The following is a 14,221-nucleotide window of genomic DNA, read 5'->3' on the forward strand; positions in this document are numbered from 1 at the left end:
CTCTCTTTTTTAAATTTTATGCCAATAGACAATAGTGAGTTTTCTGAGAAAAAAAATAAACCAAGCAGCTTCATTTTGCTTAAAAAGCAATAAACAGAAACCTACATTTCCTTCTAGAGTACTTAATAATTAGTAAGAAAAGAAATTCAAAAAAGGAATAAGATTTGGATGGGGTATTGTGATATATTTTACTCCTGCTATGACCTAAAGAGGTAAATTTAATATGCAAAATGATGGGTCTTTCATACTTTTAACCACTTTTCCCTACCACAAATCCCTGTATTACTTTCTTCCCTGTCTCTTTCCCCATTTGTATATGTATGAATCAGATGGTTGAGAAAAAAGTACAACAACAAATACAAGAATTCAATCTTATCTACTCAATTTTGAGGCCCCGATAAAGGAGTTCCATTTCTAAGCTGGGTTGATCACAGGTATAACGTGATTTTTTTAAATGCATTTATTTAACAAATGTTGAGTAATTGCCATTTTTCATTGAAGCTATGTTGGGTTTACAAGGTCAATAATTATAAAGAACTTTTTTGGCCTTAATGAAGCAACAGTATACTATGATGAAAAATGACACAATTATAATTACAATAAACATGATCATGGCTAAAATAGGGCTCTAACCAAAGGCTGGGGAAAACTGAGCAGTGGATGGAAAGGACTTCAAAAAGTAGATAAAGCTTGAAACATAAGCAGAAGCTTGAAACCCAACAGAAGAAAGAAAGAGTGATTGGGGATTAGGGAGATGTATCTATTCCAAAAGAAGAAATATATTCTGTAAAGAAAAAAAAAAAAAAGGCAAAAGAATGTATGGCAAATGGCAAATTGTGTGATCAACAAAGTAACAGCTGAAACAAAATTTTCCTTTCATTACAAAGTGTAAAAAAATTTTTAAATGAGCTATGTTATCTTTAACCCATGCACTTATATTAAAAGTAACAAGTAATTATTTTTTATTAAAAAATTAAAAGTTTACCAGGGCACCTGGATGGCTCAGTAGGTTATGCGTTTGCCTTTGGCTCAGGTCATGATCCCAGGGTCCTGGGATCAAATCTCCCATCCAGCTCCCTGCTCAGGGGAAAGCCTGCTTCTCCCCTCTCCTTCCACACCTCCCCCCTGCTCATGCTCTCTCTCTCTTTCTCTCTCAAAAAAATAAATAAATTCTTTTTTTAAAAAGGAAGTTTACCAGATGATTTATTATACTATGGAACTGGATGTTTCTCCCTCTATTTGGAGAAATTCTATTCTTTTTTTTTTTTTAAAGATTTTATTTATTTATTTGACAAACGGCGATCACAAGTAGGCAGAGAGGCAGGCAGAGAGAGAGAAGGAAGCAGGCTCCCTGCTGAGCAGAGAGCCCGATGTGGGGCTTGATCCCAGGACCCTGGGATCATGACCTGAGCCGAAGGCAGAGGCCTCAACCCACTGAGCCACCCAAGCGCCCCGAGAAATTATATTCTTATCTTCTTAAGAAAGTTCTGATCACTGCCTTTAGGAAGTTTAGTATATCTACTGATAGGAAGGAAAAACTTAACTTCATAGTATGCATGATATTGAAAACACTATATAGTTGGTTATCAAAATACCTCCATTCTTACACCATATCCTCCTCCTCCCCACTTCTACTGAATTCCAAAAATAATCTGATTTAAAAAACAGCCTACTGTTGGAGGAGAGTGAAGTTATAAACCAGAATAGAAAGAATATAACTATGTACACACTTTTCTAAGAAACAGAGTGTTTATATTTGTTTGTGGCCTCAGGTAAAGTGTGCTAAAATATCAATATTCTGATAGACATATTACTTATACTACCTGAATCCTCTCACTTTTCCCTAAATATATATTTTTGCACAACCAAAACAAAATTAGTTTATTACTTTATTCATTTATTGAATGAAAAAAATTATTGAGTGTCTAATATGGACTTGACTTATTTTTAGTGCTAAAAACATATTCGTGAACAAAGTACTTGTAGATTCTGGTCATAGGAGATGGACATTAAAATAAAAAAAAAGCAGCTAATTACACATCAGGGTTAATTAATTCTATAATATTAATGTTTAATTTTTGTTTTTCTGAGGTCAGGTTAACCAGCCCTTCTCAGCTAATCTCATTTCCCTGTAATTTCTGATAGAATAGATGCAGAGTTTCCCCACCAATTGTTTCAGATTCAGAAGGGTGGATTAAATAAAATCTCTAAGGAAAGAGAATATCTTTGTTCCATTCTACTAGTCTAGAACCTTGAAAAGATGGGCTACTTCCCATCTCATTTTCTGTGTCTATCATAATCTAAACAAGACACAAATGGTACACATGTACAAATAATAAACAAATACATATAAATACAATGTTATTTATTAATATAGATTCCCAGGGCCTAAGTATATTAGCAAATCAAATCCAGAAACGTTATTTAAAGAGCCAATTGTCATTAACTAGTAGAATGACAAGTTGATTGAACAATAGGAAATTTGGTAGAATTTTCCAATACACTGCACCAAGATAAAAGAGAAAAAGTATATGAATAATATGCAACCTAAAGCATTTTATGGAATTTAACAACCACTTAAAGTAAACAAACAAAGAGAGAGGACTGGGTGGCTCAGTCAGTTAAGCATTCAACTCTTTTTTTTTTTTTTTTTTTTTTACTTACTTATTTATTTTGAGAGAGAGAGAGACCTCCCATGTGGGGCAGGGAGCAGCAGAGGGAGAGGGACAGACTCTCAAGCAAACTAAGATTCTCCCACATAGGGCTCAACATCGGGCTTGATCCCACAACCATGGGATCATGACCCTGGGATCATAACCTGAACTGAAAACAAAAGCCGGGTGTTTAAGAGACTGCGCCACCCAGGAACCCCAAGAGTCAGCCTCTTGATTTTGTCTCCGTCATGATCTCAGGGTTGAGGGATACAGCCCCGTGGCAGGCTCCCACTCAGCATAGAATCTGCTTGTCCTTCTCCCTCTATTCCTCCTCCACTCCCCAACAAATCACAAATGCTTTCTCTCTCTTTCTCTCAAATAAATAAATAATAAATAAAATCTTTAAAAAGTAAATAAAAAAAACAAAATATTTTGTAATCCAGATGTAAGGGATTTCTTAACTTTATTAAGATTATATATTTTTTTAAAAACAAATATTAGAAAAATAACAAATACCTATAGAATTATTACTCTTAATATTCCTCTAGAAAAAAGTATTTTGTCTGTTAATTTTAGCATAGAACTGGTAGTCCTATTCAACACAATGAGGGGAAGAAATAGCACATATGAAAAAGGGAAGACAAATGGTTATGATTTACAAATGGCATTTTTTCCTTAACTATATTATCTACATTGTTAGCATACATAAAACCATTCAGTAAGATGACCAGGTAAAAGATAAACATCAAAACAGTAGTTCCAAATGATAAAAATAACAACTAACACATGTTTAACACAGTGTATAACAGGTAGTTTTTAAAATGCTTTCCAAGGGGGCACCTGGGTGGCTCAGTCGTTAAGCGTCTGCCTTTGCTCAGGTCAGGATCCCAGAGTCCTGGGATCGAGCCCTGCACTGGGCTCCCTGCTTGGTTGGGGGAAGCCTGCTTCTCCCTCTCCCACTCTCCCTGCTGTGTTCCCTCTCTGTCAAATAAATAAATAAAATCTTAAAAAATAAAAAAATAAATAAAATGTTTTCCAGGTATACTACATTTAATCCTCTGAGAAACTTCAAATAGGTACGTTATTAACTTCTAATATAATAGAAACCTAGTCCTTTTCACAAAGAAAGGAAAAAAAGAAATAAAAAGAATAAAACCAAAAAAGAATGTATAATATTTCTATGACAAATTCTCTGTTCATTAAAGTTTATGAAATAAGATTTGAATACATGGACAAGCAAATACGAAGATCCAATGTTGTAATAATTACCAAATTAATCTAAAAGTAAAATGCAATGAAAATTAAAATCCCAACAAAGATGTTTTCATTGAATGTAGAAAGCTTATTTGGGAAACGAAAATATGCAAGAATAATTGAGAGATTTTTAAGCAAGAGAGTGACAAAATACCTTTCCTGAACCAAATAATAATAAAAAAAAATACTATTTTATTAGAATGGGATTGATATGCTCATTAATAGAATAGATTTTTGAGTATAGAAACTGCATTCATTATGAATATAACATTTTTGATACGTGTTATTTTTAAATTGTGTGGATGCTATTAGAAAAAATCATAGAATAAGTTATGTGTGTACCTCATAGCATGCAGAAAAATAAGTTATGAATATTAAAAATCTTAGTCTGAAGGTTAAACTAAGAAAAGTTACAGGGGCACCTGGGTGGCTCAGTGGGTTAAGCCTCTGCCTTCGGCTCTGGTCATGATCCCAGGGTCCTGGGATCGAGCCCCGCATCAGGCTCTCTGCTCGGCAGGGAGCCTGCTTCCACCTCTCTCTCTGCCTGCCTCTCTGCCTACTTGTGATCTCTATCTGTCAAATAAATTTAAAAAAAAAAAATCTTAAAAAAAAAAAGAAAAGTTACATAGTCTTTGACATATATATGAGATAATCTTTCAAATATGTGTAGGGAGGGAACAGTCTTCTTAAGAAAAATATACAAATACATAACGAAAAATATATACCAAAAAACCTATCTAATAACTTCATAACTGATCTTTAAGTGTTGGTTATGTTTTTCCCATGGGATGATTGACCAAGTTGTGTGAATTTGTAGATTTATTAATAGCAAAGTAAGTATCTAGATACAAATGGATTCTTTTCATCAGAATTGAGGTGTTTTTTGTTTTTTTTTTTTCACCTGAAATTATACACCATGTTACTGCAGGAAATAAAGTTCTAGCAGGAAACAAACAAATGTTTTTAAAATGGATTTACTTCTGGATACTTTTATGTGATAATATGGAAATTTTTCAGGAAAGAGTAGCTTTTTTTTTTAAAGAAGAAAATGGTATTCTTCTAATCTCACAAAGCACATGTTTTCAAACAGCTAACAGATTTAAACTACATCGAGAGTGTTCAGGTGTTTCCACATTATGTTGGGGTAAGGTAAGCAATCTAGAGGGAAAATTTACAGAAAAAAAGAACATTTGATTGCTAAGCTCTATCTCTCTTCTGTTCCAAAAGCACTCTATGCCATGTATCATGACATAAATAGCACAGATAGCATTCTCAGCCAGAGATTAGAAGCAATTTCTCTGCAATCACAAATCCTCCAAATCTCTTGCAAAGAAATTATTCACACTCAGACATTTACCTAACCAAATGCAGAAGCTATTGCAATTGTTACAAAACCTCGGTTAGTATTAATAGTGGCTAGAATACACAAATTTCTATTCAATATTTTTGGGCTATAATATATGTATCTTAGAACTAATAATTGCTTAGTTCATCAATTTATATTCTAGCAGTTTGCTCATTACATTTGCCCACATAGATTTCTTTTTGGTATGTGTGATTCCTTTTTGATGGATTGGCTATTTACCTGAACTTGTATGTGAAACAGATTGCATGCAACAAGACTACTCCCACATTATTTGGTCTGGGAAGACTATTTTTAGAGTCTATACCTATTTATGGTTATAGTTCTTGGCTTATATAGCCTCTCAAGTGTCTTTGCTTAAAATTTAACAAATCAATCTGAATACTGAACACCAACCTAGTCTACAAACTGCAACTAATTTGGGTTTACCCCTTCTTTTTCCTCTCCTCCCCTCATGCCTCAGCTCCCGGTGTGAATGTGTCTCTCTCTCTTCCTTTATTTTTGACTGGTTTTAGGAGTTTTCAGATGCTCTTCTCTATCAGCAGTGTTCTAAAACTTCACACCCTTATTTTCTGAAGCATGTCATTGTTTTCATTCATTGTACTGTCATTCCTTTGGCCCTCTTGATCTAGAGATTCCCGCTTCTCAGTTCGAGGAATTGTTCTTGTATCATTCCTTTAACTATTTATTCAGTTCTATCTTATGTGTTCTTCCTGGTTGAAGCTGATGTTAATCAGATTTTGAAATTACAAGATTGATTCGTGATGAATGACATCTTCTCTCCTACAGACCTGTTCTATATCTTTACCTTCTCCTTTATAGCTTATTACAAAGATTATACCTTGAGTATACATATAAAAATATATACACACACACACAATTTTTAAGAGTGCTTTCTTATTTGCAGCTATTGTATTGAAATATTGTACACATTAATTTCAATTTAAATAAAAATATAAAGTTTGATACATGCTTCAGTAGAACTTGAATATATAATCCCTATCATAATTAACTTCACGTTTATGAACCAGTATTTTTCTAAGTTACACTGCAATACATAACAAATACATAATTTTTACTATAGATATACTGTGTGTGTGTGAATTTCAATTAAACAAGGTAAAGAAGCTTATATCATTCCCAAACAATTTAAAAACTCAGTTGACATCATTAATAGAATTGACCTATGACAGTTATGCCTTTATAATTCTAATCACTTTTAAAACAAGTTTTGAAAGATAATCTTTCATTTCAGTATCGTAGTCTAAAGAAAAATTTTATTCAATATGTGATGTTTGTAATTGACTAAATTACATGGGCCTGTTTTGTTTTTGTTTTTTTTTTTTTTAAAGAAAAATAATGAATACCTCACCAATTTGCAAAGGTTTTCAAAGCATGTGTGGGACTAAATAATTGAATGCCTCTGCTAATTTTTCTCAGCATGTATACTTATAATTGCAATTATCTTTTCAAGGTAAATGATTCAGTATTTATTTTACTCTTTTAAATTATTCTTGAAGTGTTTATTGTTTCATAAGGTTTTAGTTTCCTGCTACGTTTATAATAGTTGAAACATGATAGCTAATAGTAATTACAACTCAACCATCCGCCCTCTTTCTCTTTTCTAAAAATGACTGTCAGTTTTTCTGCAGACACTGGTAATTTTCGTCGAAGCTACTTTAGTTTTTGTCAGAAGTTTGCAAGTGAACTAAAATTTTAGTTAGCTCTTAGCTCTCTCCTAATCACTTGAAGTTGGTCAGTAGAACATAGTGACTATGGTCTTCAAAAACAGTCATCCTCTGTAATGCAGCTGCTCTAACAGGAAGCTTGAGTGAGCAACGTGTGGTTTACTCACCGAGTGCACATTCTGCAGAAATAGGACTTTGAAAGGCTGAGCAATGCAGATGTGAGAAGGATACGTTACTCATATTTTCTCAACTCCTTTCATTACCCTTTAGAAATAAATATTCCAAAATTAAATTTCCAGAATTCAAGCTGAATCCTACAATTAAATGGAATTGAATGAATAAAAAGTATGATTCCTCTGAAAGACTGTTATAAATAGACCTCAAAATATGTAATGGTTCAAACAGAAGAAAAATGTATTTCCTGCTCACATAAAATACTAAATATGTGTTCCTGATCAGTGAAACAGCTCTCATCCAACATCTTCAATGCCTGGCTTCCAAACATCCTGCCCCAGGGGCCAGTGGAAAGGGAAAGGGCATGACAAATCATGTGTGGGAGGTTTGGGGGGACTAGCCTGGAATAGGTGCGCCTCGCTTCTGTTCACATAAACTTGAATCATAAATGAAACATCAGCTGTTTGCCTCCTCTTGGGTCTCACATGTGCTCACCTTTGGACTCGAAATTATGCCCTCATTTCTGGTTCTTGGGCCTTTGGGCTTGGACTGGAACTACACCATTGATTCTCCTGGATCTCCAGCTCACTGACTATAGATCCTAGTACTTCTCAGACTCCATAGTCATAGAAGTCAATTTCTTATAATGTCTATATATTTTGTATATTATTTGTATATCTATATAGATTTCTTTATACATATTATATTATATATTATTTTTATGTAACTATATATTATATATTATCTTTACATAATATACATTACATTATACATTACTTATATAAAGTATAATTATACATTATGTATTTGTATACATATACATAATGTATATATTATGTGTATATATATGTATTTCTTGATAGATAGATAGATAGATAGATAAATGGATATCAGGTCCTATTGGTTCTATTTCTGTGGAGAACCCTAATGTAATTTCCAAGAATTAATTTTATTTTCCCTAGTAGCATATTTCAAAATGTAATTTGCTCAGGGTTATACAAAGGCTAAACAGTGAAGCAGGTGGGCCTAAAGCCTGCAGTCTTCTCACTGTAACACACCACCACCCACCACAGATCTCTCCTTTTCCTGTTCATCTGTTCTTATGTGAAACAGCATTTATCTTTTTCAACTTTTTTTGGTAAGATTTTGATACTGTGCTCTAGCCTCAATGATGTTATTCCAACAGATTTATGATACGTGTTTACATGTGACTTTTTTTTTCTTACCTCATCTCATTGGTAATTTTTTCAAAAAGTTATGTCATTAGAGCACTATTTCTTTATATTCATAAGCATAAAGCCATGGTTAACTTTTAAGATATCCTTCTATTTCTTTTCTCATTTGAAGTAAATGTAATTTTTTTTCCAGTTTTGCTTTATACCAAGTATTTTCTTCTATGGCTTTTATTACTATGAGACCATGACTTCCTTACCTTTTTGCTGATTATGTATTACCAAAAAAGGCTATGTCCTGCGTTAGTTTGCTATGGCTACATAACAAATTACCACAAACTGATGACTTAAAAGAACACATATTTATCTCAGAACTTCAACAGATCAGATCCAGGTAGCACTGTTCAACTGAATTTTCTGATTTAGGATCTCACCAGACTGCCATCCAGGTGCATCTGGGGCTGTGATCTCCCCTGTAGTCCTGCTGGTAAAAGAGCTACTTCCAGTCTCCCTGCAGTTAGAGAACTCTGATTCCTCTGTTTGGTGGTGGTGCTGGCAGTGGTGGTGGTTGTCAGCCAGGGCCTCTCGGTTCTTGGATGCCCCCCATGATTCCTTGTCACTTGGCTTTGTCCATACGCCCTTGCAGACAGATAGATGATAGATACTGATCTAGTGTTTGTATCTTATATATATTTATCTTGTAACATAATTCTAGGACTGATATTTCATCATCTTTGCCATAGTCTAGTAGTTAGAAGCAAATCGTAGGCCCTGCTTACACTTACATAAGATGGGATTCCCTGGGGATCACTGCAGCATGTATCAGTCATGTGCCCTAAATCTCTATTTGATGCTTGTTCTGAACAAAGTATATCCTTATTGTGTTTATTGATAGATGCAAAAAATGATGGTGGTGATTAGATCACATTTCACATTACTAGATAAGCAGGTGTGGACATAACTATTATTTAATGTGTGCCATATAATTCTGAGTCAGTACTCTCTGTATAATCCCATTAGCCAGTTTTGTCTTGGAATTTTTATCCTAAGAAAATGAATTAATAAGTCTTTGAAATAATAAGTATTGCTTCAAATAAGCATTTGAAAAGTCAAGTATTTTTATTTGCGCTATTTCACTGGGGTCAGAAAGCAAGCCACAGTGGCTGTGAGTGCTTCGGACAGTGAGATAAGCATATACTATCTTTCTTCTTTATTCCCACTGGGTAAATCATCTACTTTGAAAATAAAAGAGCAGAGTTGCCTTCATTTCAAAAGATCAAGAAATACACATTGAGTTCCTATTATGGGCAAGTAAGAAAGGAAAATGAATAAAATCATCCATCTTTTGCCCTTGAAAAGTTTTCATTTTAGTGAGGAAGATTTAATATCTATATATCAAGTACAAATTGAGGTAAGCACAGGGTGCCATGGGTGCCCAGATAAGAGAAACCTAGCTACATTCTACAGGGCAGGTGTAATAGGCAGAATAATGGCCCCTTAAGATATTAGATTCTAGTTAATCTGGAACCTTGGTAAATGTTAAATTATATAGAAAAAAATCATTTGCAAATGTAATTACGTTAAGAATCTTGAGATGAGGAGATTATCCTAGATTATTGGAGTGGGTCTTAAGTGGGACCACAAGCCTCCTTGTAAGAAGGAAGCAGAGGAGTATTTGACACAAAGGAGAAGACAATGTAACCACAGAGATGAAAACCAGAGTGATGTTGCCACAAGCCAAGGAATGCTGGCAGCCACTAGCAGCTGGAAGAAGCAAGGAATGGCTTCTCCCCTAGAGATTCTGAGGGAGCAGGACCCTGCTGACACATTGATTTCAACCCACTGAAATGGATTTTGGGCTTTTGATCTCAGGAACTATAGAAAATATTTGTATGTGGTTTTATACTACAACCTTTGTGGTAATTTTTTACAGAAGCCATCGGAAACTAGTAGAGAAGGTTACAGACAGAGAGATCAGCTTTTTAACAGTCATGAAGGTAGAAAGTGGGTGATACTACTGGGCACTGAAATACCTCTACATTACTTGAGAGCAAAAAATGAGTAGAAATGGTGGGAAGTGGGGCTCACTCACAAACCAAGTGAAATTATGGTGGCCTTATATGGCATGCTAAGCACTGCATCCTATAGGACATCAATAGTTATCAAGAATTTTTAAGTAAGAGACATGTCTGGCTGGCTCAGTCAGTAGAGCATGGGACTTTTGATATCGGGGTTATAAATTTGAACCCCACATTGGGTGTACAGATTACTTAAAAATAAAGAATCTTGGGACATCTGGGTGACTCAGTCAGTTGGGCATCTGCCTTTGGCTCGGGTCACCATCACAGGGTCCTGGGATCAAGTCCCATATTGGGTTCCTTGCTCAGCAGAGAGCCTGATTCTCACTCTGCCTGCTATTCTCTCTGCTTGTACTCTCTCTCTCTGACAAATAAATAAATAAAATCTTTAAAAATAAAAAAATTTTTTAAAAAAAGAATTTTAAAGTAGGAGAGTAATGCATTATTATTAAATGTTCCATTCTGGAAAGTAATATAAAATATGGTTTAGAAGTAGAAAAACAAAGGAGCTAGCAACAGCTGTTCCAAGGCTATTTTGAACTCACAAAGGGTCTGAGTTAGAGTGGCAATGAGATCAAGGGAATCTTGTTTGAGAAATACTTAGTCAATGAAAGTTTTAAAATCAGCAGGATTTGGTGATTGTTTGTCTGGGGAGGTGGTATGAGAAAGAGAGAATAAATCTAAAGATGGGTACCAAGTTCGGACTTCATATGATTAAATCAACAGTGGTGTCATTACCGGGGTATTTACTGTTGTTTAATTTCACTATGAGAAGCAGGTGGAAGGAGCAAATGCTTACAGTTTTGGACATTTTAGGTTTGAAACATCATGGGGGTGCCTAGTAGTGAGCTGACTCTACAAGTCTAACATGAGAAAAACCTCAGAACCGATGGGAAAGACAGTTCATCTTATCTGTACACTTTCAGTGCAGAGTGAAGCTTGTTTTTATAACAGGGATTGCAAATTATTATGTGATCTTCTGGAAAAGACACACACACACACACACACACACACACACTTTGATCTCTAGAGAAGAGGGAAAGTTGTTTACGTAGACTTCTCCACATTTGGTTTTCTAGATGGTTTCTTAAGCCAAAATGCCTTAGATATTTTGGAAATTCTAAAAAAAAACAACCACTAAATAAAATATTTCTGCTTATTTTAACAACCCATAAATAAGCCTTATAGATCGTATTTGTCCCAGTTTGTAGGCATGCTATCTGAGGCTCAGAGGGGATTTTAAGTATGTAACCCAGAGAAATACTCTTAGTAAGTAGAACCTAGAATTTAAGCTACAGTTTCTTTGATACATAATTACAATGTTTTTTTCCTCTGTAACTTGCTGTCTCTTGCTTTTAATATACCTCTTTGCAAAGCTAAAGGATTCGTATTCCTAGCATTTTTGAAGCTGATTTTTTTTAAATCAGCTTGTAGTATCATGTAAAAAAAGAAAATGTTACAGAACTTAATTTTCAAAACAAATTACAGTCCTATAAATATATAGCATGCATGAAATAAACAGTAGGTATCCCACATGCCATGTATTAATTGTTGACTGACAATTTTGATTGCAATCAAACCAAGACAAATTACTAAATTTGTTTTAATACATGATGAGATGTATAAAGTCCAAGTATTATTATAACTTGTAGTACAAAGAAATCTTCTGTCTCTGATAGACTTGTTTTTGTTTGCTTGTTTCTTTGTTTTTTTAATCTAAGCAAAGACTTGGTCTCTGTCACTCTAATAATTAAATTCTTCCCGGGGTGCCTGGGTGGCTCAGTGGGTTAAAGCCTCTGCCTTCGGTTTAGGTCATGATCTGGGGGTCCTGGGATTGAGCCCCGCATGGGGCTCTCTGCTCAGCAGGGAGCCTGCTTCCTTCTCTCTCTCTCTCTCTCTGCCAGCCTCTCTGCCTACTTGTGATCTCTTTCTCTGTCAAATAAATAAATAAAATCTTTAAAAAATTAAATAAATTCTTCTCAAAGGAACTCCAGCCGAGAACAGAAACCTCCCCATTAGAATATGAAGTAGAATTTCCTTTTGTAAATCTCTTTAATTTAGTGGTCTTTATTCTTACACTTGTTTTTCTTATTCAGTGGTGACAATAGTTAGCTATGTTCTTTCCTAGTTGCAAAGGGAACTGTATTTTGTCAGGAATCTTTGAAAATATAATCACAAAAAGTATACTTGATTAAGGAACCATGTTAACAATTTTCTTCCTCAAGACTGATTTTTTTTTTTTTCATATCACCAATGCCTTGGTTGGTTTTTTGCCCTATTTAGACACATATTTAAAAACCATTTCTACCACTAGCTTAGTTCCTAGGAACTTGGATTTGTTCCCACTATTCCCTGTGCACCAGATGTGAAGTTGAAATAGTGACCATTTGGGGAATTCAAATTGAGCATCGAGCTCCTCTGGACTTTAGGACTGGACAGGCCAGCTGCTCTTCATGGACTCATCTTTGGAGTTGGGTTGCACATGTCCACCTCCATTCCAACCCAGCACACCCTTCAGTTTGGGGTGATCTATTCTTTAGTGATCATTGATATCAAGTAAGTTTTAATACATCAATCAAGACATGCTGAAACTGAACAGAATTAATATATATAAGCATACCTCAGAGATATTGTAGGCTGGGTTGGTTCCAGACCACCACAATGAAGCAAATATCATAACAAAGTAAATCAAAGTCATTTTTCTTTGGTAAAGATTTTATTTATTTATTTGAGAGAGAGCGTGAGTGTGGGGAGGGACAGAGGCAGAGGAAGAAGCAGACTCCCCGCTGAGCAAGGCGCCCAAGGTGGGGCTCTATCCCAGGATCTCTGATCGTGACCTGGGCTGAAGGCAGACACTTAACCAACTAAAGTCCCCAGGCATCCTAAATCAAAGTCATTTTTGGTTTCTCAGTATATTTTAAAGTTATGTTTACACTACACTGTAGTCTATCAAGTATGCAATAGCATATCTTTAAAATGTGCATACTTTTAAAAATATTTATTGCTGAAAATGCCAACCATCACTGGAGCTTTCAATGAGTCATAATCACTGACCACAGATCACCATAATAAATATCATAATAACAATAAGATTTGAAGGGGCACCTGGGTGGCTCAGTGGGTTAAGCCTCTGCTTTCAGCTTAGGTTGTGATCTCATGGTCCTGGGATCAAACCCCGCATCCTGCTTTCTGCTCAGCGGGGAACCTGCTTCCTCCTCTCTTTCTGCCTGCCTCTCTGCCTACTTGTGATTTCTCTCTCTCTGTCAAATAAATAAATAAAGTCTTCTTAAAAAAAATAAGATTTGAAATACTGTAAGAGTGACCAAAATTTAATACAGATACAAAGTGAGCAAATGTTGTTAGGAAAATGGCGCCAATGGACTTGCTTGGGGCAAGATTGCCACAAAGCTTCAATTTTTAAAAATGCAGTATCTGTGAAGTACAATAAAATGAGGCATGTCTGAAGAGACAAAAAAATGGTGAAAAATGTCTGAGACAACTATACATGGTAATAACTTTGGGAATGATGAGTGGTAATGAAAATGAATGAGAAATTCTGAAAAATATGAAAATTTATTTGCAAAAACAGAATAGGTTAAGGATGATGAAATGTTTTCAGGGCTATCATATTGGGGTGCTAACTGCCTTATTAACATCAGTATGGAAGCTGATTAGAAAAGATAATTTTAGTTTCAGGATCTATTACATTGGAGATTAAGATGATTATTAAAATAACTATTAAATTTTTAAGAAGAAATATATTACCTAGAATCTCAATGATATTACTCAGTTTTAGAAAGCAGAAAATAAGAGTATCTGGATATGAATATGAACGAGT

The sequence above is a fragment of the Enhydra lutris genome, unplaced genomic scaffold (assembly GCF_002288905.1).
Source record: "Enhydra lutris kenyoni isolate GAN:26980312 unplaced genomic scaffold, ASM228890v2 scaffoldscaffold7, whole genome shotgun sequence".
NCBI lineage: Eukaryota > Metazoa > Chordata > Mammalia > Carnivora > Mustelidae > Enhydra > Enhydra lutris.